At 33.7% G+C, this 26,458-nt stretch overlaps 1 protein-coding gene across 2 annotated transcripts in view; it reads left to right on the forward strand.

The window, feature by feature from the left end:
• The first annotated feature begins 5,790 nt into the window (after positions 1–5,790).
• The window catches only part of LOC105226694 (putative fatty acyl-CoA reductase CG8303), a 45,274-nt gene continuing 24,606 nt past the window's right edge, over positions 5,791–26,458 (forward strand). The window contains exons 1-2 of one of the 2 annotated variants that reach the window (XM_049451563.1): positions 5,791–5,943; positions 7,613–7,730. The gene's annotated coding sequence lies outside the window, so the exon portion shown is untranslated. Of the gene's footprint in view, positions 6,035–7,612; positions 7,731–26,458 lie in introns of both variants that reach the window. The other variant, XM_049451564.1, reaches the window with a different exon arrangement.

Genomic DNA, 26,458 nt, shown 5'->3' on the forward strand with positions numbered 1-26,458 from the left:
TCTCACCGAAGTGCCTCCATCGATTGATACCTTGTGTGGGAAGTGATGTCGTCTTGTTGAAACCAAATGTCACCAAGGTCACGAACTTTAATTTCAGACATCAAATAGTCGGTTATCATGACGCGATAACGATTGCCATTGTCGATTACGTTCTTAAAGGCATCATTTTTGAAAAAATAAGGACCAATAATTCCAACGGACCATAAACTACACCAAACTATTTTTCTGGCTGAAATTGCAGCTCTAGAATCTCTTCAGGTTGCTCTTCGTTCCAAATGGCTAAATTTTTCTATTTTACATATCCATTGAATAAGGAATGGAAGGTCGAGTGGCTTCAGTTCTTGCACGCATTCATTTTAAGATCTAGACGACAAATGTACCGAGTCTTTCCAAACATCAGGCTAAGTTGCTGCGAACGGCGCCGAATCAACTCCCCACGGTCTTCATATACGTATGTTCTCAGCTTCGGCTGCTATATTTTCTTCACTGTGTGCTTGATTTAGTCTATGCGGTCGATAAAGCTAGATCTCAAGATGGGTAATGCAGTTGCGAATAGTACGCTCAGTAGGCCGATTATTTGGACCATTATTTTCAAGATTTCTGCTGGTATCCCGTCCGGCTGGGTTGTTTGTAGGCCTTGAGTTTACCATTGACTAGATGCAGCTCTTCGAAGGAAAACGGGGGAAATTGTGGAAATCTTAGAATCTGTTCTGGAAGAATGCGTTTGCGATGTGATCCATTTTGCCAGCGATTAAGTTAGGTGACTTTGCTCTAGCAGCTATGTAGTTTCATCATTACTATTTACCCAGGGGTTTTTGTTAGTATCCTGGCGTATTTCCTACCATCGGCTTTTGTGAATATATATATATCCTATAACTTTCGTGCTCACTATGCTAATCCAGATAGTGATAATACAGCTGGGAGAAGATAATTGACTCGTGAACGTTTGACAACACTGTAGCCGCATCGTTAGAGAATGCAGTAATCATTTTCATCATTAGCCCAAAGTTAATAGCTCCATTAAATATTACAAAAACTAAAAGAAATTAGTTCAATGAGTTACGCCGTAAAAATTAATTAAGATACTTATGGTTATCCCAAATATTTCATCAAAAAAATCACCTTAATTTTTTAAACACTTCCTTTGTAAATTAAAGTCACGGCTAACATTGAGCGGAAGTGTACATAACCTCTAGACGATTATAGCTGCACTTAGTAAGCCACAATTAGCCTACTTAGGTGCTATTTCCGCAAAGCTTATATAATAACGGTAGCGTCGTAGTCAGCATGCTGTGAAGACGCACTAGCAAATTCACTCTTAATCCAATGTATACTTAAAGCTGTAGCAGCTTCTATTCAAAACACACCTTCTACATACTGTAAGCAGAGAATGTTAATCAATATTGAATGTACAAGCAGAAAATGTTAGTGAATATGTTAAAGAATATTCAGTAACATTCTCTGCTGTTAGTCCACTTATGTTATTCTAACAGTGTGATGCGCAAAAGCAGAAGCAGCAACGTCACTGACATACATACTACAATTATGAACCACTCTTGCATATTATAATAATATATGACCTTAAAACAAAAACAAAAGCTAATTATAAATAAAAGCGTGCAGTTATGCATATTAACATACGTTTACGCGCACCTTTATTCCGCTTTTGAATGTACGCTTAGTTGTTGCAGGTGATTGATTGACTTTTCCATTGAGTCTATTAATATTTCTGTGTCATCTGCGTATCTTTTGCTAACTCTTTCATATTTTTTGCAACTTTTTTTGGCATTATTTTGTGACTATTTTTACGTTTGAATATTTTTTTACTCATACAACAATTTTACAAATATTTTATAGTTGAGTTAAACTAGAAACAATTTTTAAATAAAATAATTTTTAAAAACTTGAAATCTCCTATTTAAGCAGACATTTACAAAAAAATTTAAAGAAAAGAGAGCTTTAATGAAATCGACATTTCCCCAAGTAAATGATAATTAAAAAAATACATTTTGATGAGTTGGAAGGAATGTCCTATTATTACTTTTCCACATATGAGCACATTCTGTCTACCAGTTTGTTTACACCAGCAGCTTAAGTCGGTACACCTCAGCGGCACGTTGCGATTTCTAACCAAATTTCGTGTGCGGAAACGTTGCATATGTTGGAAAAGCCTTCAATGACGGTCGCGAGATCATTGAAGACATGTCTCATTGTACAACCTTCGACCTATTCAACTGATGAAAATATTAAAAAGTGAATGATATAGGGCTTATGAAGTGTTCCGAGAGCTGGAAAAATTTTTGGCATATATGTATGTATTGCATCTGATGAAGATTACTTTGAAGGCGACAAAATAAATATTGATGAATAATTAAATATTTTGCGTTTTATTTACAATTTCCGGGTACTTTTTGTCCCTATATATTCCAAACCCACTGAAAACAAATTTAAATTAATCAGTCTACATCCGCCCAGGTTTGGATTTCAATAGTTGTTTCGACTTGAGAATACCCCCTAGAAGAAATTAGAATGGAGAAGAGGATAAGTAAGGGAGGCACCGATTTCAATGGGTACAAAATAGACTGCAGTGGATGGACGGCGGATCTTGAAATCTATTTCTCTTTATCAGCCTGCTTAACTTAGCATTTTTCAAGCGAAACTACTAAACATAAAGAGAGAAGAAAGTCTGTGGAGTTCTACTGCATAACTACGGGAGAATACAGAAAGCTAACATATACGCAGATAACCAAGCGATATTGCTAGCCTTTTCGTCGCCAAAAATTTATTTCAGCGTAAGCAACAAGTGTTGAAAGACAATGAGCTCACTTTCAAGTCAACTACACTTATCTATAATTTGAGTTTGGGTCACAGGAACATTTTCGATAGCGCAAAAGCAGTCAAACTAGCCAAACCTCTTTAGACAAATTCGAAGCAGAGATAATAACGTGCCCGCTAGTAACGATCAAAATGGAGTTCAACATACAGTTTAAAAAACTGCGTGGAACAGGTAGTTATATATACATAAGCAAGCGATGAAGAATTGGCAAAATATATAAACACAAGATCTTCTTCTTCTTTGCTGGTGTAAACACCGCTTAAGCTTTTAGCCGAGTTAACAACAGCGCGCCAGTCATTTCTTCTTTTTGCTTTATTCCGCCAATTGAAGATTCCAAGCGAAGCCAGGTGCATCTCCAATGGAGTGGAGAAGACCTTTCCTCCGATTTCCCCGGCGTCGAATACTTTCAGAGCTGGAGTGTTTTTGTCCATTCGAACGACAGGACCTAGCCAGCATAGCCATTGTCAAGAACTAAGGGCCTATTGAATAAGACCAAGAAAATTATATATAGACTTACAGCCACCATAGCGGGGCATTGACCATTTGGAGAACAAGCGTTAAAATGGGTTTGTCCTATAACAAAAATTGCAGCTGCTGCAAACTCGAAGGTAGTAAAGAAACGATTCTACACTTCCTTTGCAAGTTCTCAACTCTATCACAAAGCCGACATAGAACTTAAAATTCAACAGGTACCAAACCACCTATCGACAAAAAGTATTACGAATTTAAGTAGTTTCATAAAATGCAACAAATGGCTTGCACACAATAATGAAAGGATGAGATAGCAAGACTTAAAAGTCTCGCGAATAGTGTATCAAAGTGGCGCATCTAGCGACTATTAAGCTCGAACAGTTTGCAGTCCTACTTAAAGAGGTGAGGTTGTCTCTGTCCACGTAGATGGATCCTGGGCCTTGGAGCCTGCTTCTACAAATTGCTGGGCAATCTAGAATCAGGTGTTCTGGAGTTTCCTATTCCATGTCGGAAAACCGATAGTTGTCAGCCTTCCTAAGCTTTCCTCTACAATTAGCAATTTGACCTCATAAGCTGAGATCGCTTTTAGTGCCGCTTGACTATCGCTGCGTATAACGATACGCAGTTGGCGACAGTTGCGACGGATATTGATTTCTAAACTATATTATCTTGAACTTATATGATATTTGTCTTCTCACCCAAGTCTCTGAAGCTTAATTAAAGATTTTCGGTTGAAATTGCGGCTATTTTCTCAATCTTATCGTACTTTCTTGGCGTTGAATATAAGAAAATTAAATTTTTTCGCAATATGTGGTAACACTTTTCTAAATATGTTGCCTTTTTTAATGATATGACGTTATTTGAATATTTTCACCAAAGAAACACAAAAACCTTAAAACATAATTCAGTCCCGCCGGCTCTTCCGGGGCGTATCCCTAAGTGTCATCGCAATAACCATTAATCCCTGTATAATTTCCGCAACCACTTAATGGGTAAGTACTGGCTTTTTTAATAAAATAAAAACTATGTCTCTTCACAGTGTACCTTGATTTCATCTTTTTTCCATTTCGTTTCGCAAACTCTTATCATTAAGAGTTATTGTGCAAAGCAAATGAACCGTTAAAGCGCTTTCATTGCAAATGCGTGAAACTGTAAGCAAAGCAGAAACAAAATTTGTAATTTTGGACATAAAAATTTCAATAATCAAAAGAAACTTAAATAATACAGCCATTAATTTTATATTTACCCCCCGCCTGGGTTCATAACCCGTTCATAAAGTTGACGCAAAAGCATATTTTTTCAGACACCGCTTTACGAACAAACCATTAATGTCATAACCTAAAAAGCGCAGTTAACTAAATGTAATTGGCTGGAAATATTGACGCTGAAATCCATTAGTTTGCAAAAACTTGTAAAAAGGTGTGACGCCTTTGAAATTATGTAATATATATAAAGTAGAAAATACTGGAGGAAGATTGCGTAAGTAACGCTTAAGGAAGAGAAGAGTAATCATTGTTAACCCCAGATCTCAGATCGACATCTCAAAAACTGAGGGATTATTCGCCTATATGCGGACAGGCAGACCAAAATCTGACATAAAATATTTTATCCAATTACGCAATATTTTTCGCTAGCATTTATGTTTCAATGATTTTTTTCTCTTTCGTATATTTTTTCAGTTAAATTTTCAGTTAAAATCAGACTTAAATTACTCTATAAAAATAGCAGCTGCTATTTACATGTACCCGCAAGGGCTCCTGCGGTCAACTGTTATGTATTTTCAGCACGCTGTTAATTTTTTCGCAGTGTCGCTCGTGTAGCACCCACGATACTCGTTAACAGTGTCCTAACGGCCTAGTTTATTTACAGCTTGATACATGTAATTTAAGCACAAAAATACCGATACTACTGTTAACATGTCCACTGTTCCGTATCTATGTTTTACAGCTGCTGCAAACAGCATAACTGTTAGCAACTATTAACACTAAATGGCAATGCTGTTAATAGCACCTACAGCGGCTGTGCACACTTTGGCTTTAACCCGTTCATGAGCGAGGAAATGATATTGGAAACCGGCAGTGCTTTAGCTTACAGCCTAACAGTCTAGCAAGTTGTTGTATTATTGGTAGTTGTTTGGTTTCGATTTCGACTTCGGCAAAATGTTAAGCGAACGCCAGCAATGCGTCGGAGCCAGCGCAGCGCTGCTCAATACGACTAAGCTAATTTTTCACATACTCTTACCACCACTTCTTGAAGCTTTTGCGCTGACGCTATGTATTTTGCATTCATTTATTTGTTCACAATATTATTTTAAATATTTCTTCTTCTTCTTTTTGCCCACTATTACTCGCTTTACTGCGCTGTTTTCGGCATGTTATTTATTCTGCTATCGTGCTATGGTGCTACGGTGCTATTGTGCTTGTTGTAGTTGCTATTGTTGTTGTTGGTGGTGCTGCTTTTCTGTTACCTGTTAGCTGCTTGCGCGTTTGCGACTTCAGTTTCGCCGATTTGAGTTTTTACTGAAACATTTCTTACGGCGATCAGTCACAATCCAACGTGCGGTGGTTAAGGCTGCTCTTCGGAGCACAAGCAATCGAGCATACTCAAATCGTGAAAAATCTATTGAATACAAATTGGTAATTGAAAAAACAGCCATAAGCAAAAGTTTATGCCCTAAAGGAAGTGTTTTAGCGAAAGAAAAAATAAATCGATTTCGAATTCACTTAAGTAAATGGCAAAGTGTTTTTAACGTGTGTCATCGAGTTTTTTCGCGTGATTTCGGCTAAAAGCGCAGTGTATTGCCAAACCATTTGACGTAGAGCGCTGCACGAGAGCAAAGCTATACATTTTTACAATAATATTTCCAATTTCTGCAAATACGACAAACGCAAAATCGCGAGAATATTACGGAGCATACTCGGGACTTCGAAAAAAAAACGTGTGAAAGGAACATTAAATAGAATTTTTGAGATTTTGTGCTGCACGATATTGACTTTAACTCGCCAATGCTGTCAAATTTTTGCAAATATCTTTTATATAAACCTGAGAAACTTTTTTTACACAGCGAAAATTATTTTTGAAAAATTAAAAACAAAAATATTTTTGGAAAATTAAAAAAAAAATATTTTCGAAAAAAATAAAAAGCATTTAAAATTTCGAATGTTTTATGGAAATAATTTCCAAATTTAAAATATAAACATGAAAAAAAATTTACACAGCAAAAATTATTTTTGAAAAATTAAAAAAAATATATTTTTGAAAAAAATAAAAGTCATTAAAAATTTCGAATGCTTTATGGAAATAATTTCCAAATTTAAAATATAAACCTAAAAAAAGTTGTACACATTAAAAAAATTGATTCTGAAAAATTAAAACAAAAAGTATTTTTGAATAAAAAATTAAAATCATAAGAAATTTCGAGTTTTTTATTTTGCAAAAATTTCAAAATTAAAAAATGTAAACTTCAAAAAATAATTTTTACGCAGAAAAAATTACTTCCGAAAAATTAAAAAATAATTATTTTTGAAAAAAAGTATTCAAAATTTCGAATATTTTATGGCAAAAATTTCAGAATTAAAAATATAAACCTAAAAAAAATAAATTTTACAAAACGAAAATAAATTCCGAAAATTTTCAAAAATATAATTTTTTGAAAAAAGTGTAAAAGTAGTAAAAATTTCGAATATTCAAAATTTAAATAAAAATAAATAAATTTTACACGGAAGAAGTTATTTCTGACAAATTAAAAAAATAATAATTTTTGAAAAAAAAGTAAAAAGTATTAAAGTTTTCGAATATTTTATGACAATAATTTCACAGCTAAGATATAGACCCAAAAACAAATTAATTTTACACAGCAAAAATTATATCTGGAAATTTAAAAAATTTTTTTTTGGAAAAAATTTAAAAAATTTCGAAAATTTTATGACAACAACTTCAAAATTTGTAGTTTTTTTTGTTTTTTGATTGTTTTTCAATTTTTTTTAAATATTTTTGTTTTTTTTTTTTGCTTTTTTAATTTTTTTTAATTTCACATAATATATTTAGTAAATATTTATTAAATTTGAGTTCAGTTCAAACAAAAATTTATCGCTCTATAAAACCGAAATAAAGCAAAAATTTGTCACATCTACAACAATCGCTTAATTATATAATGCAGCTAATTGAAACTTAACAAATTGAAAACAAAATAAACAACGAATAACTCTAAAGCGGAAATATCTGCAAATACTCGTGCGCACTCAATTCAACTATATGTTGTGTTGTTGTTGTATTTTTAGTATTTTTTTTCTCTTTTCGCCAAAGGTTCCACAAAAATAAAAACGCAAAACAAACTAAGCAGGAAAATAAAAGAAAACTTGGAAAAACAATTCGCTTCATATCATAACCTCTCTGGTCGCCGTCTGTTAACGAGCGCTGCTTGGTGAGTTTTTCCAATATTTTTTCTTCAATTGCCATACTTTGTTATTAACCCATTAGCGCACGGCATGGTAATAAAATGCTTGCATTTCGAAGAAGAATGTATTTGAGCGTTAAATTTTAGAAATATTTTAAATGAAACCAAGTAAAATTTTCAGGAGACCCTGAAAGCCAAAAGTTGCCTTCGTCAGCTTGATATGCCATAGGAAGCCAAATCAGAAATCAAGTAAATAAATTGAGTTTAATTGATTTAATATAATATGTAATTTGAATATTTTCGAACTAAAAAAATATCTGATCACAGGCCTAACTCAACTTTGCTGATTTTATCCGAAATCATAGTTTTATAGCTTCAATTTTGTGTTTCTTTCTTTTTTTTTGGTAAATCTGTATTGGAGGAGATTTTCCAAAATTTATCTAAATTTTTTTCTTTTTTTTTGATAATCTGTTTCAAAAGAAATTTTCTAACATTTTTTTCAATTTTCTTATAACAAAGGCTTATTAAAAAATTGTATGCAGAAATTATTATTACATTTATAAAAAAAATGTTATAGGAATTTGTATACTTATCAAATAACATCAGCGATACGAAATTTATATAAAAATATCATAATGGCATTTTATTATACAAAGAAGGCATAATAATTTTAAATATGTTATACGAAGTTGTCGCCTTTTCCCCTTAAAAAAACTTCCTTACTCCATGATAAACTGTCTGTGTTTCAATACCAAGTTTAGGCCAGTGCGGCTGCATTTGAAAGTGGAAGAAGTTCGTAGCAGTTGAAACTCATTGCAAGCGAAATATAGAATATCGAAAATTAAAAGCAAAATAATTGATGATCGAACTTTGATCGGGAAGAGAAAGAGGTTGGATTAGGGTTGATTGATTTTTAAGGTTTAACAACGGTTTAACGCCATTTCCGGCAAAACTACGAATCGTATAGAAAAAAGTTTAATGGCGTTGTTGTAGGTAATGGAAATATCTCTAACTTTTGCGTACAGACTTTTTTCACATAACCTCAATATGTGAAAAAGTCAAATATTCGAGTTTATGGGTTTTCTCATTTTATTTTGTCTCAAAAAAAAATTTTTATGAAATCTGAGTTTTTTGTTTTATTTATCTTGTATAAAATTTTTTTACGAAAATTTGTATTTTTTGTTTTTTTTTTTTTGTACAAATTTTTTTCCACAAAATTGGATTATTTTGGTGTTTTCATTTCGTACAAAGACTTTTTCTTCATCGAAATTTGGAATTTTTTTCTTTTCATATTTAAAAATTTCGGGAGGAAAGGAAGAAGGAAAGCATATTTCGACTTAAAATCGAAAAAGAACAAAAATCAAATATTATTTATTGGGAGGTTAGTAGGCCTTAGATAGTAGCCTTATAACGGGTGATTTTTTTGAGGTTAGGATTTTCATGCATTAGTATTTGACAGATCACGTGGGATTTCAGACATGGTGTCAAAGAGAAAGATGCTCAGTATGCTTTGACATTTCATCATGAATAGACTTACTAACGAGCAACGCTTGCAAATCATTGAATTTTATTACCAAAATCAGCGTTCGGTTCGAAATGTGTTTCGCGCTTTACGTCCGACAAATTTTGTTCAGCGATGAGGCTCATTTCTGGTTGAATGGCTACGTAAATAAGCAAAATTGCCGCATTTGGGGTGAAGAGCAACCAGAAGCCGTTCAAGAACTGCCCATGCATCCCGAAAAATGCACTGTTTGGTGTGGTTTGTACGCTGGTGGAATCATTGGACCGTATTTTTTCAAAGATGCTGTTGGACGCAACGTTACGGTGAATGGCGATCGCTATCGTTCGATGCTAACAAACTTTTTGTTGCCAAAAATGGAAGAACTGAACTTGGTTGACATGTGGTTTCAACAAGATGGCGCTACATGCCACACAGCTCGCGATTCTATGGCCATTTTGAGGGAAAACTTCGGACAACAATTCATCTCAAGAAATGGACCCGTAAGTTGGCCACCAAGATCATGCGATTTAACGCCTTCAGACTATTTTTTGTGGGGCTACGTCAAGTCTAAAGTCTACAGAAATAAGCCAGCAACTATTCCAGCTTTGGAAGACAACATTTCCGAAGAAATTCGGGCTATTTCGGCCGAAATGCTCGAAAAAGTTGCCCAAAATTGGACTTTCCGAATGGACCACCTAAGACGCAGCCGCGGTCAACATTTAAATGAAATTATCTTCAAAAAGTAAATGTCATGAACCAATCTAACGTTTCAAATAAAGAACCGATGAGATTTTGCAAATTTTATGCGTTTTTTTTTTTTAAAAATTATCAAGCTCTTAAAAAATCACCCTTTATTTTATTTTTTTTTTTGTTTCAAACTAGAAAAACAATACCAACAATACTATGGTATATTTTTTATATAGAAATTTCTATATTTTTATTCAATGGTATATTTTTTATACCATCCGATATAATTTTGCTAGTTTAAAATAAATAAAAAATATATTATTCCTTTAATTAATTAATTTATCATTTTTTTTGTTTTTTTCTTTTATTTTACAATTTATGCTAAAATGTCCCATAAAAAAAAAAACAGTAGTAACTTAAATATTTGTGTTGTGGTATATTTGCTTACCTAATAAAAGCCAAAAGACAAAAAAAATACACTTAATATAATTTTTTTTTTTGCAAAAATATTTAAATTATTTAAAATCTAAATATATACACAAAAAATTTTTATAAATACCCAAAAATAATAAAAGAGAAAAATTCATAAAAAATAAAGAGTAAATATAAATATTTTAAATATATAAAAATAATTTTTTTTTTACATTTAAAATATTTTTTATTATACCAAAATACCAATATTTTTTTTTTAAATACATAAAAATTATTTTTTTTTTACATTTCAAATATTTTTTATCATAAAATAATACCAAAAAAATTTTTTTTTAATTTTTATAACTGAGAAAAAACAAAATTATATAAAATATTGAAAAAATATATGCATAAAAAATATACATACATACATCCATACATAAAAATATTAATACAAAACAATTTATAAAAAATATTTTATAAAAAGTAGATATACATATATAAATATTTTAAACATATACTTTCTTTTTATTTCAAATTTCTTTTTATTATTTTAAAAAAAAGATATTTTATAATTTTTATAACCGCAAAAAACAATTATATAAAATATTAACAAAATATGTGCATAAAAAATATAAATACATAAAAGTAACAACAAAAAAATTATAAAAAAATATAATATAAATATAAAATAAATATTTCTATATATTTTTTTATATATTTTTTATATACATACATATATTTCAAATAATTTTTATTACACAAAAACAACAAAAAAAAAATATTTGCAATTTTTTTTTTAACTTAATTTTCCAAAAAAAAAAATGATTTTAAAATTCTATTAACTTAAAAAAAGCAAAATATTTTTTCTCTGATTTTTTCAACCGCAAACAAACACAAAACCACTTAAAATAAGAACCTTCATTATTCTTATACTTTTCGCTAACATTAAATACATCAAGTAAGGAAGTCATAAGCGCCTAAGCGCTAACATTTCCCTAATCAAGCGCCTAACTGGGTTAAAAAATGAGATTTTTCTTTGCCATGTGCAGCTATTTTATCAGCGCTACTATTTTGCAGCTTTTCCGCTTTGCAGCCGCTTTAACATTTTGCTCACATACACATTATTATTATTGTCCATTATGCGCATTTGGTTTTTGTTGGAAAATTCGTGCGCGCTCGGTTGGGTTTTTCGCCGCATCGGCTGTTTTTCCAGCCAACCGCGGCAATAAGCGACATTGCTTAGCTTTTATCTTCCACTTATTAATTTTCTTGTTGTTGTTATGATATTATTTTTGTGCTGACTTCTTGGAAGTTGTTTTGTTTGTTGTTTACTTATTTTTGCTTTTCCACCGCTTTTGTGGAACACTCTTTGGCTGAGTTTTCAATTTGGCATTGTAAGGCAGGTTTTTTTCGTGTGCTTTATTTGCCTACGTTGTCGCATTACTTATGCAGGCATGTGTGTGTGTTTGTTGTTTATTTTTTGTTTTTGTTGTTGCTGTTTTTTTTGGCTTTTGTCAATGTTGACTGAAATCACTTACATTTTCATGCTGCAGTTTTGAAGGTTTATTTACAGTTCATTCATTACATACGTCGCATACTCGCATGCACACACACATGCACACGCATACAAACACATTTGCGTGCATTAAGCCACTCCGGTTAGCGCAGAATTTGGTGAGCGCTCACAAGTTCTTTATTAACTGCGTTTACACTTCAAGTTCGTCTAATAAACAAGTCAAACAGAAATTTTCCGCTAGTGATACGGTGTATAGAACAAGTTCAAAAAAGTGTGCGTATGTGTGTATGTGTATATATATAATTATTTTTATTGATTATGTAATGATCGCTGCAGACTAGTAGAACATGCTGCTGCTAGCTCAAGTTTGGTAATGTATTTTTCGGTTTCTATTGGCTTGAGAACAACATTCTAATTTTATAGATTTTCCGCTAAAAGTTATACATATCTATACATATATGTATGTATATGTATGTTATATGTATGTATTTATATATTTTTCAATAGAGCATTTGAAGCTCTTAGCGGTAGATAGCATATACGGAAGATAAAAATTTCATTACTATTTGTTGTTTTCTAGGGAACAAAGTCCAAGTAGCCTGAATAGCCCCATATAACAGCGGATTTCTTCTTCTTTATTGTCGTAGACACCGATTACGCGGCTTAAAACAGCGCGCCAATAGTTCTTCCTTTTCGCTGTTTGGCGTCAATTGGAAATTTCAAGTATAGTAAGGTTCTCCTCCACCTGGCCTTTTCAACGGTACAGAGGTTCGTCTGTGGTATTCACCATAAATCTTCCGTAGAACCTTTCTCTCAAAAACTTGTAAAGCCGACTCAAAACTTATTCTGCGTTGGGTTTCGAGGCTGACGTTGTTGTTTGTGTTAATACTTGTACGAGTTCCAAGATAATTGTCTACGATCTCGAAGTTAGGACTATCTTACCCTCGTTCAGTCTGGAAAAAGTAGATCTAGCGGCGCGGTTGTTGAGGCTAATGATATCTATATCAGCATCTATGTACTCCAGCATCTGTAAACTATTATAGAAGATTGTACCTTTTCTATTCAGCTCTGACGCTGGAATTATTTTCTTTAGGAGTAGATTGAAGAAGTCGCACGATTGGGAGCAGCCTTGTGTGAAAAATCGTTTGGTATTGAGCGGCTCGTAGAGCTCCTTTCCGATTCTGACGGAGCTTTTGGTATTGCTCAACGTCAGTTTACACAGCAGTATTAGTTTTTCGGGTATATCAAATTCAGACATAGCGGCATAAATTTTTGACTGGAATCGGCAATAGTACGCGGATGTGGGTTCGTCATCCTTTAGGATACCTCCGCTTGAAGCAAATTTCAACAGACTCTGTGGCCTCACTATCGATATCGCCTGCAGTGTATTATACCCTGGGGGCCCCAGATGTTTGCAACGTAGTTTTGCCAAAGTAGAACAAGTGCTCAAGGAATACTAATATCTTGCTCTAGATATTTTCTGCAGTCTTCTTGATCTGAAAATGATTTTTAACAAAATAACATCTTTTGCGAACCTTTATTACGTTTTTTTTGTAACCAACTATATCTTATATAAATATAATAACTTAACCACCATATACAACTTATTGTGAATATTCATTTTACAAGTGAATTACCCAAAAGCTGTATTGTGAATACACAAAATTTGCGTATCAGTTCCTTTGAGTCAACAATTGCATAAACAAAGATTGAATTCAATAAATAGCTAAACTGCTAGCGAATGAACGTAAACCGGATATGGCGTGAAGCAAGTTTTAATCAATAAAGTTAGTCTCAACATTTGCCGGAATTCTTGCGATATTATATTTATTAAATCAGTCTCTAAAGCCATGCTTATGAAGCGCAACTATGCTTCCGATACTTCCGATGATAATGTACGCAGAGCTCACTTTCAAAATATATTTTTAACCACAAAATATTTCCAATGACCCAGAAAAAGAAAACCACAAAAAAATTAAGAGAAAAACAAAAAACTTTAGAAAAATTCAAAAAAAAAAAAATACAAAAAATATTAAAAAAAAAAAAATTTTAAATAAAAAAAAATATTTAAAAAAACTAATATTTTTTTTTATAAAAATATTTTTTTTTAATTCAGTTTTTATAAAAATAATTTATTTTTAATAAAAAAAAATATCTTTTTTCAATTAAAAAAAAAATATTTATTTTAAATTAGTTAAAAAATAAAAAAAAAAATTAAAAAAAAAATTAATAAAAAATTTTAATACAAAATAACGAAAATTCCTCTGCCGAATTCAAGTTTGTATGTTAAACTTAAGCAAGTTCTGCAACAACTCGTCGACTTCCTCAACGCATACAAGCATTAATGAATAGCTACTGTGACTTGTCAATGATTTTTTCAAAGCTAATTTTCCTGCAAAGCATTTCGAAATTCCAACCAAAAAATCATAAGCAACGAAATGAATTGAAAACATAGAGAAAAATGTGCACAAAAGCCACATGCAAATTTTTGTTGTGTTTTTTTATTTTTTTGTTTTTTTTTTCGGTTAAAGTAAAACAAATTGTGAAGACAGTGGTGGTGTGGCTGCAAAGAACTAAAGCTGAAGCTGAAGCTTAGAAATGAAAACCAAAAAAAAATTAAAAATAATAAAAAAAATATATATATACATACATACGTACATACATAAATATATATATAAAATTATAAATATATGTATATATGTATATAAATTTGAATCGAAAAAAATACAAATTGCTTGTCTATGAAGCTGCGCTGTAGCCAAAAAGCTGCTTTGAATATCAATAAGTTATTGCGCATGTGAAGCGTACGTTGTCGATATACTCATACACAATATACATACTTTTATATAATATATTTTGTATGTTCACATACATATATACATATTGAAGATAAGTAGTATATTTTTCATAAGCCAAAATGGCGATATTGTGCCAAAACAAAACTGATTTTTACATATAAGCATATAAGCATTCATATACATACATATGTACATACAAACACACACGCAATACACACACTAAATAAAACACTCCTTATATTCTCAGCTGTCAACATACACACATATGTATATCGGCATAGCCAGTGTCAAGCGCTTGATTACTGCGTCTTTGTCTCGGCCATTTGAAAAGGAAGTCGCTTCCGAAGGCGCTTTGCCCGCTTGTGCGCTTATGCACTTCCTTTTCTCACCTTCAGCGCTGATTAGCGGCTGTCAGAAAAGGTTTTTCGTATTAGCATTTAATTTAGTTATGCGAAGATTCTAACTTGGCATACTAAATGGCTTAGACTTGTTAATTCTTGAGTGTCAGCGCTGTTTTAATTCGTTATCTCTACGCTTTGTATTTCCGACATTTTTGCGTTTTAATAAAACTAGCTTTATCTTAGTGTTGTGTGCGTAATTAAGTGTTGCATTGTGTTTCGAAAATCAGTAGTTTAAAGTTTGAAGTTTAAAAATTATAATATTTTGTATTATTGTTCTTGGTTGGCTTGCCTTCAAATTAAATTTTTCTATATTACTCTTCACAGGTGCATTTTTATTGATAACAAGAATACAAATTAATTTGTTCTGATGTCGATCGGTCTATGTGGATGGCAAATGTAAGCTATAGTGATCCGATTAGAGTAATATGTTCGGAAATTGTAGCGATGCCTTTTTTCCAGGCAAGCACTTGAATCCGATCGTTAAGTTTGTATGAAGCTATATTCTTTAGGGTTCCGAAAAGAAAAATTTTTTCAGATAATGGAGCATAGTTTTCGGCTGTAATCCAAGCCAAATTTCGCTAAAGGCCAGATCTGAAGAATACGGTGAATGCGGAAGCAGTTCTTAGCCGAATTCATGGATTTTTGCCATCCTCTTCACTAGCTTGTGACACGGTTCATTGTCTTAGTGATATCCTGTTCAGGGTATAAAAAGATGCATTACAATATGATACACTCTGGTTATAGTGACTCTCCAACTTTTCGATACAATTTTTGTAGTACAATTTGTACTTTGCTTCAAAATAAGCCTGAGTTTCGGCTATCACCTCTTCATTCGACGAAAATTTTTTCCCAGCGAGCATTCTTTTAAGATCTAAGAAGAGAAAATAGTTGCTAAAGACCAGATCTATAGAAACAATAGATACGGAAGAAATTCAAATCGCAATTCATGGATTTTTGCCATCCTCTTCACTGGCTTGTGACACGATGCATTGTCTTTGTGAAAAAACACTTTTTCTTTCTTTAAATGTGGCCATTTTTCGCCGATTTCATCCCGGTCAAATAACGCTATGTAATAATCGCTGTGATAGTCCTTCCTTTTCCAAGGTTGTCAATAAAATCAATCCATATGCCAAAATACAGACGGTATAACCTTGCTAGTCGACTGTTGCGTTTTTCACGCTTTGAAGCGGGTTGAAGGGGGTGCAATCCACTCGGATGACTGTCGATTGGATTTCGGAATAAAATGATGAAGCCATATTTCATTCATTGTCATATATCGATGCAAAAACTTGAGTTTAATATGCTTGAACATATCCAAAACACCGTTTCAAATCATCAGCTCGTCGTTGTTTTGGTCGAAAGTGAGCTCGCGCGTCACCCACTTTGCGCAGAGATTTCTTATACCTAAATATTCATAAATAATATGATGTATACGTTCAGTTGATATCTTTAGAGTGTCTGCTATCTGGAACAACTTCACTTTACGTTCGCCCAAAATTATCATGTGGACTTTTTTGATGATTTCTTCGGCAACAGTCTACTTAGGGTATCCACTGCCTTCATTGTACTCAGATCTCATTTCGCCTCATTGAAACTTAGTAAACCACTTTTCAACGGTTGTTTTTCTTGGCATAGAGTCCATATAATATTGATCAATCCAAACTTTGGCTTCAACAGTATTTTTCCCCCCAAAAAGCAATACTATATTGACATCCGAAATTCCTTTTTATCAATTTTTTTCACAATTGCTTCACTCAAAATGATATAATTCACAAACTAGTGAACCGACTGCTGTCAAATATATAGTATATATGTATACAGTCGCCTTTCGAAGGTTTCTACTAACTAAGTATTATATGGATTTCATTCTAGTGGCGGCATCTGTGTGTCCAGAAGGACTTTTATAGTTGGTTTAAAGCAATATGTAAATTATGCATTAGGTTCCCAATTTCTATAAGAGTTCAGCACAATTTTCATATGAAACGGTAAAAAGTACGTTCGAAATCCTCGAAACGTTGAATCGCGATCATAAGGTAACTTTCAGCCATCGTATGCACCAAACCAGCTATTATCGATATTTGAATATTCTATAACAACCAATATCGATGAATGTTGGCTACCACAAAAAAAAAATACCAAGTCTTCAGGGTTACTACTTACGGCAAGAGGGCAGCCATATGGCACTACCAATAAAAGCATTTTCGTACAGGAGTTAATTGATCAATTAACCGGCCTTCGCTCAATTAAAACCATCTAAATTCGATTTACCATACAAAATAAAAATCTTTTGTTACTGCAATAATGCTTAATCGAATTCAATCTTGGCGGGTTGTTGTCCAGACTGTAATTTTGGTTGTGGGCATTGGTAAAATACTAATCAGCTGATGAATTTGAATCATTAGAAAAAATGTATATTGAATAAAATAATCAAGTATATAACAGCTGATCGTTAATCGTGCCTAACGTTAATCGAGTAGCCGGTTGGCCGGTTGAAAGGCCAAAACTGGTTTCTTAATTATAATCGTAATGTACTACATTAATTTGGCTGTGCGAAAAGGCTATAAAATTACTAGATTCCTAAAACAAAAATTTCTTAAAGGTTCGATGTTCAGAAAGGTGTCATTGGCTTGACTGGCTTGGCTTAGTGGACTTTTTTTGGTGCAATTTTTTGAAAATCAAATTGTGGCGCTTACAAACATTAGACCATTCACGAACTCAAGGCAAACATTATTTCCGAAATATCTGCTTTAACGCTCAGAAAGCTCGAGAGAACTGGACGCTGCGGCAAAGGGAGATTTAAATCCATTTTTTATGGAAAAATAGTACAAATATTGAAATCAGAAAAAAAGTAGAATAGAGCTTATCTTATTTAAATTAATTTAATATTAAGCTACCGACATGACATACGGCACACCCTGTATATCTACCCAACAAGAGCAATTGTAATACTCATATCTAATGCGACATTACGAGCTTTTTTTTCTTCAGTTTCTTAAGGTTACCACAAGATTAGAATTCTCAGCCTCTCATCCATATGTAAATAACGGTTTTTATGAGAACCTGCATGTCGTTTGTGTAACTTACAATCACTCCACTCGTTTTCGTTGACCGCCAAGTACAATCACGTGTAATCAGCGTGTAATTAGTGTAATTAAGTCAATGAAACTTTTCTTACTATCAACTCATTCACATTTTTCCATCTTCACCCGCTCAGCATACAAAAAGCAATATGAAAAATTTTGTCAATGCAAAAATTTGCGCGCAAAATCATTTCGAGACAAGATTGTTTACCGAGATGCGACGAAGAGTGCCAGCTACGAACCGTACTTAGACACGTCGGTTCTGTCACATTGGACATTGTACTTGCAGTACTTGCACTTACAACGGTTGATTATGTCGAATGTAAACAAATAAATCAAAATACTTATGTGTGCATGTGTTGGTGTATAAGTTTGCCAGATTTAAACAAATATTTAAAATGAGGAAATGCATTTAGCGCAAATGATTTGTGCGCATATTTGCATAACTAATTAGCGGGAATACCACGATGCTGCTGTCACATTTAATGCCAACGTTTACGTACTTGCCCACTTAGGAAGCTAACGTCTACTCGCACAAAGTACTACGGCGGTGTGTATTTGCCTCAGCCGTGTGGTGTGAAGAGTAAAAAAATGCATATTTGACACTAAAAGTATTTGCTGTTCGTCGCTTGTCGTTACAAAAGTTAACTGCCCACTTAAAAAGCTGTTAATTTTATTTATTTAATTAATAACAGTATATAAAATATATATTGTACCATATAGATAGTTTTACACACGTCGTTTTGTCATCAAGAAGCTTCTCGGAACCACTGATTTATAACATATATATGGTGATCCATTTCGAGGTTCCCTACTTCTTTGGCATTTGTTTTTTTGAAGATTATCTCTTTCAAATGTTGGCCGTGGCTACGTCTCGGAGGGTCCATCCGTTGAGCCCAACTTTCGATGACTCGTTCGAGCATTTCGCTTGGCAACAGGCGAATAACAAGCACGATGCTTTTCACCTTGGCCTAAATCGAAGCGGGATTGTCCGCATATACTTTAGACTTCCCATATTCTCACACGAAATAGTCTAATGGTGTGATATCACACGATCCTGGTGGCCAATCGACCGGCCCAAAATGTGAAATTATCTGCTCACTGAATTCTGTTCTGTCAATAACTTCATTGACGTGGATGTGGACTGATGTGGGAAAAGTGGTGCCGTCTTGTTGAAACCAAAGGTCGCTGAGATCACGAGCTTCAGTTTCAGACATCAAATAGTCGGTTATCATGAGGCCATAATGGTTGGCATGGTTACGTTCCCATCGGCATCATTTTTGAAGATATATGGATAGATGATTCCTCTGGCCCACAAACCACACCAAAACGTTATTTTTCTGGATGAAATGACAGCTCTTGAATCTCTTCAGGTTGCTTTTTGACACAAATGCGGCAAATTTTACTTGAATACATACCCATTGAGCAAGAAATGGGCTTCATTGCCGAACAAAATTTAGCTCGAAACCGTCAGATCTTCTTTGAACTTTTCAAGAGCCCATAGTGCGAAGTAATGTCGCTTGGGAGGGTCGAGCGGCTTCAATTCTTATGAAAGCTGTATTTTGTATGCTTTCAATTTAAGATCTCGACTGGGGACTGCACCAAATAGATTATCCATGGTCTTCGTGAACCCTCTCAGCTAGGGCTGTTTTTTTTTTCTTCACTGCGTTCTGGAACCAGATGGAGAAGGACCTGGCTTCACTTGGAATCTCCAATTGGCGACAAATAGCAAACGGAAAGAACCTCTGGCGCACTGTCTGAAACTCGGCTATAACCACGTAACCGTTGTCTACACCAATAAAGAAGAAGTAGAAGTCGGTATATGATATACTATTTCTGGACATATTTAATAAGTTCTTGATAATCTCTGCTTCGTTATATTAGAGTTTGTTATTGATTTGAATCTGTTCTGAGTAAAATGCATATAAAGCTCTTCTTTAATCGTTCACAGCGGATATTATATTAAAGTCGCCTCGCATTCCTCTAAAGAGACGCTGTTTTGCTGACTCATCTGCTGTTGTCCAAAATGTTACTGTGACAAGAAATTCACCTGAAAGTGAGCTTAAAACCTTCTGCAATCGTTGACTTCCACACCTTTTCTATAGCTAGTAGAAGTACTTCCGGAAGATTCTGGCTGCATTTCGTAACCGAATAGGGGAAGAGAGATGTCAAGATCATTGGAGTATACCTCCATCTCTTCCCCGCATTATACTTTGGACGCGTCGGTATATAAACAAGTAGCATCCTCCTGCCTGTCTGAACCTATTATGAGTATAAACTGTCGAGAACTTAGCTAATGCCGAAAGCAAAAAGCAACTGGCTGCTTCAATTTCATTTTTAAAATACTTTGTGGTATAGATAGCAATTCGCTGTCCGAGGCTACTATAAAATACTTGGTGCGGTGCATGAAGGAGAGTTATGTTCATTTATCGAAAGGAATATCATATGTGCGATTTTGATTTTTCCTTTGAGCACAAGGAGATCAGTTTTCTCCGGGCTTAACTCTGACCCTCTTGCGTAGCTCAACTCTGGACTACGTTGAGAGTGGTGGTCGTAATACAGCTAGTGGTATATAGACACCTTCCCGTTACAAATATGGCAATATCGTCTGCATATGACACTATCTTAAAGGCTTTGCTATCTACGTTACTTAACAGTTTATTCACCATTAATGTCCCTAGGACTGGAAACAGTACCACATCATGCGGACTTTACAACATTTCATGGTTATTCTAGCGTAGTTCCATTATGTTCGTATCCTCTTAGAGATCAAGAGGCTTCGGTTTCAACTTTGTACAGCAGTGTCAACATCTATTGACTCGATAATATACAGAATAATTTCTATTCTTTACCGATCAGCCTTTTGTGTATGCGTATTGCGCTTTGGATAAGTTTTCAGGAGGCCCTAAGACCCTGATGGCCACGTCCGAGATCTTTTATTCAACGATTTCAGCACGAAGGAAGTTGAATTTATAGGCCTAAAATCCATCAAATAGGCTGGGTTGTTTCTAATACATGCCTTCGGTATGAAAACTACTCCAGTCTTTCTCTTTGAGTGCGGCACATATGTAGCTATACTTCAGTCATCGGTTAGACAAAACGCATTTTGCAGCATTGCTGGAATCATTCTATTCATACCGAGAGTTTTGTATGCAGTGAATGGTCTATTCCTTTTTATAATGCGTAAAAAAATATTCTGGAAAATTAAATATACAAAGTTTCTAATCATATTACTGAAACTATAAATATCTTACTGTGGACTGTGTACTGTAATATTCTTAAAACTAACTTTTATGCAAATATGCTCACTACCACAAAACCATTCAAACCAATTATTGAATTACCAATACCCCATCAATTAATTATTACGAAATTTTGAAAACCTCGGTCAATAAGCCATTATGCATATTTCTTTAATTAAATTTCCACATGCCTAGCAGCGAAAATTTAATCACAGCTTGCCGACGTGTGTTTTTGTTGTGGTTACTTAGAAATGCTGCGCGAGTAACGAATAAAAAAAATAAAACTAAAATTAGCAAATTCGATTTAAATTACAATAAGGTGCGAATAATATGCGTAGATAATGCAAAAATAAAATAAAAAAACACAACATAATAATTAAAAAAGAAGAATAAAGTATAAGAAATAATAACTACAAAATGGTGAGCACACATTTCAAAGCAGTCTGACACAGAACTAGGTTATGTATAGAACATACATATTGTTTATGAAGTATGTTCATGTGTATGTGTTGCATAAAATCTGTGCCAAATATTTGCAGAAAAATTCATGACTGACGTTGAGCTATACCAAAAGCTCCGTCAGGAATAGGAAGCACCTCTCCGAGCAGTTCGATACCAAACAAGGTTTCAGACAAGGCGACTCCCTATCGTGCGACTTCTTCAAACTACAAGACACTCATCAATGAGTGAACTTGGTTATTTCAATAGCTTCGAAAATTTTGAATAAATTTACCATCTGACTACATTTTATCCCGACGAAAAAAACTCACATATTTTAATACACATTTTTATTAATCTTTTCAAAATCCCATTTTTATTGTCAAAAGCTTCAGTTGGGATGGCCTTCAGTGCCCACACCGATTTTTTTTTAGATCAGGTTAATTTTTGCGGCAATATTTGCTTAATTACAAGACTGAATAGTTTCGACATCACTTTCCTAAATCCCCACCTCATCACCAGTAAAGACGGCTTTGATGAAGTAAAGATCTCAGCAACGTTGTCAGGCATCTCCCTAGCGACCTCTACTCGATTTCATTTTCGGAAAGTTTCAGATTGTTTGATACGACTCTAACATTCACAGTCTTCCGAAACCAAAACATTTTCTTTAAACAAACCAAAACATTAATTTTAATCATTGAAAACCGAGTAATTATTTTTCAAAATATTCTTCATAAAGATCTATAAAATTTTTCATGCGTTTGAACCAATTGACGAAGCGCTTTTGCCATTCTAATTGTGGTATCTTCCAAACATGCGTTCTGAATCCATCAACCGCCCCTTCAGATGTCGTAAAACGTTGATCTCTTTGTTTATTCTTGACATGGGGAATAAAAGGAAACCATTCAGTGCCAAATCAGAACTATTTTGTGTATGACTCATTAAATCGATGTTTTGAGAGCTCAAAAATACAGTTTTTTCAGTCGATGTGTGAGAGCTCGAATTGACGTGGTGAAGAGTGAGTCCTTGGTAGTTGGTTTTCCTGATTTTTTGAAAGCAACAAGCAAATTATTATGTCTATAATTTACTGTTCTGCGTTGTTCCAATAGCATGGTTGCGACATGTCCAGTTTTTACAGAAAAAAACAGGTCACCAATTGCTTGGAAGAGCTTCGAGTGTGAACAACTTTCGTTGGACTCGGCTCATTTGGAAAACCCATACTGCCGACTGCTATTAACTCCTCGATTTATCACCCATCACAGTCTATAGAAGCACCGCTGCAGTATTTTTTAACATTTCTTTCGTCCAATCGACAATAGCCTTTTTTTTTTGAGTGATTGACATATTGTATGTAATCCACGGTAAGCAAGCAATACTGAATGCATGCTGTTTGCACTAATGTATGCTTTTCTTACTAATGCCTATAGTTGTTTCACTCTTGCGATAGGTCACATGACTATCTGGCAATATTAGTTTGCGTACAGCAACAATAGTTTCCGGAACAACAACTGATTTTGGATGACCTTTATGAAATTCGTGTTGAAGTGATCTTCGCTCTTGATTGAACTCATCATATCATCGATAAACACTAGTCTTTGAGAAAGCTTCATCGTCAAAGATTGAATTAAGTTCGACGATGCACTGTTCTTGCGACAATCCACGTCAGAAGTTGTAAAAATAATCGCTCGAAACTTTTCACAATGTATTTTTTGGTCGAGATGAATATTTCAAGTTACTGTAAATAACACATGTAGCAGGCTTATTTGAAGACGTTAAAAATGGCAAACTTTACGATATAGTTCTGAGTTGCCAGATTGCAATACTAGGGTTATTAAATCTTTAAATATAAAACTAATGGAGCACAGAACATCATATAAAGCCAAAGACTTAACAACTTAATAGGTATAGCGTTGCCAACCTTAACAAATTTCCATACAACTACCAATATTACGGTGAAAAATTATGGGTTTTAGGTATAAAATGAACTTTACTTTTTAAAACAGATATTAAAATAACACATTAAGGTATTAACAACTGTTTTAAGGTATAAATTTGAATTAATAAAAACAATATTTATTGTTAGCAATTTATTTACGAGTAATTTCATTTGTAATCACTAATAATTGAAGGGGCATCTACAAAATCTAACTAATACATATACATATGTATATACATATCCATGTTTATTGATAAATATGTATGTTAATTTGTATTATCTGTTTATGTAAATATGTTAGCTATGAATACATATAATAGAGCTATTTGAAAATCCACGCACATTTGATTTAGTCGTCAATAAAACTGAGTACATATTAAGCACGTCTAATAAAGGGTGATTTTTTAAGAGCTTGATAACTTTTTTTTAAAAAAAACGCATAAAATTTGCAAAATCTCATCGGTTCTTTATTTGAAACGTTAGATTGGTTCATGACATTTACTTTTTGAAGATAATTTCATTTAAATGTTGACCGCGGCTGCGTCTTAGGTGGTCCATTCGGAAAGTCCAATTTTGGGCAACTTTTTCGAGCATTTCGGCCGGAATAGCCCGAATTTCTTCGGAAATGTTGTCTTCCAAAGCTGGAATAGTTGCTGGCTTATTTCTGTAGACTTTAGACTTGACGTAGCCCACAAAAAATAGTCTAAAGGCGTTAAATCGCATGATCTTGGTGGCCAACTTACGGGTCCATTTCTTGAGATGAATTGTTGTCCGAAGTTTTCCCTCAAAATGACCATAGAATTCGACGTTGTGGCAGATCGTTCGGCTTCAGTTCTTGCACGAGCTGTATTTTATACGGTTTTACACCAAGATCTTTGCGTAAAATCTTCCATGTGGTCGAATAACACAAACCCAATTGCTGCGAACGGCGACGAATCGACATTTCACGGTCTTCAGCCACACTCTCAGAAACAGACGCAATATTCTCTTCTGTACGCACTGTACGCATTCGTGTGGTTGGTTTAATGTCCAATAAAGTAAACTGAGTGCGAAACTTGGTCACAATCGCATTAATTGTTTGCTCACTTGGTCGATTATGTAGACCATAAATCGGACGTAAAGCGCGAAACACATTTCGAACCGAACACTGATTTTGGTAATAAAATTCAATGATTTGCAAGCGTTGCTCGTTAGTAAGTCTATTCATGATGAAATGTCAAAGCATACTGAGCATCTTTCTCTTTGACACCATGTCTGAAATCCCACGTGATCTGTCAAATACTAATGCAAACCTCAAAAAAATGCCCACAAATAATGATTGAGCTTTGAGGGCAAACTTAACTGGACAAATTTGTAAAAGCAAGTTCAATATTTGTTAACTATGTTTGTACTAGTATAATAAGAATGATATAAAAGATCAGCTTGATGAGCTCTGCCGATTTGACAATGTCCGTCTGCCTGTGTATACGCGAACTAGTCCCTCAGTTTTTAAAATATCGACCTGACATTTTGTACACATCTTTTTCTCACCAAGGAGCTGTTTATTTGTCGGAACCACCGAGATCGGACCATTTTAGCATATAGCTGTCATACAAAGTGAACGATCAAAATCATGTGCTTGTATGGGAAACTTTTTAATATGACGAGATATCTTCGTAGGATTTGGCATAGATTATTCCATAAGGCAGCGCTTTAAGCTCCGAAGAAATTGTTCAGATCGGCCTACTATAGCATATAGCTGTCATACAAAGTGAACAATCAAAATTACGTACTTGTATGGCAAACTTTTTAATTCGATGAGATATCGACATGAAATTTAGCACAGATTATTGTTTAAAATAACGGTACATTCACAACAAAATTTCTTCAGATCTGATTACTCTATCATATAGCTGCCATACAAACTGAACGATCAAAATTACATTCTTGTATGAAAAACTTTTTTATGTGATGAGATATGGGCATGAAATTTGGCACGAATTATTGTTTGAAATAACGGTACATTTTCAACATAAATTATTCAGATCGGACCACTATAGCGTATAGCTGCCATACAAACTGAACGATCCAAATTACATTCTTGTATGAAAATTTTTTTTATTCGATGAGATATGGACATGAAATTTGGAAAGAATTATTGTTTAAGACAACGGCATATACTCCACAAAACTAATTCAAATCGAACTACTATATCATATAGCTGCCATACAAACTGTACGATCAAAATTACATACTTGTATGGCAAACTTTTTTATTCGATGAGATATCGACACGAAATTACGCACGGATTATTGTTTAAAGCAGCGGTACATTTTCCTGAAAAGCTTTTTCAGATCGGAGCACTATAGCATATAGCTGCCATACATAGAGCGATCAAAATCAAGTTCTTGTTTGGCATCTTTTGTATTTGTGAAGCTTCGATGCCAGCGTAGTCAACGTTTCTTTTTGTTATTTTAGCTTTTTGCAAGCCAAGCAGCTAATTTTGTAATTTAGAGACAAATATTAACAGCGTGTTAATTTATCAATACGAAATTTACAACCAATATAATATTTTCCATCCAAACGCAAGCTAATGAATGCCGAACCAAAGTTTCGCTTCATTAAAATCAAATTTTGCATGCAAAATTATACAAATTTGGTCACATCTTAAAGAAATCTTGAACTTAGCAACACACGTACGAACTTACATTCATATAAGTACAAATATATATAACATATAACTAATAATACAATATATAAGTA

The sequence above is a fragment of the Bactrocera dorsalis genome, chromosome 3 (genome assembly GCF_023373825.1).
Source record: "Bactrocera dorsalis isolate Fly_Bdor chromosome 3, ASM2337382v1, whole genome shotgun sequence".
In the NCBI taxonomy this organism is placed as follows: Eukaryota; Metazoa; Arthropoda; class Insecta; order Diptera; family Tephritidae; genus Bactrocera; species Bactrocera dorsalis.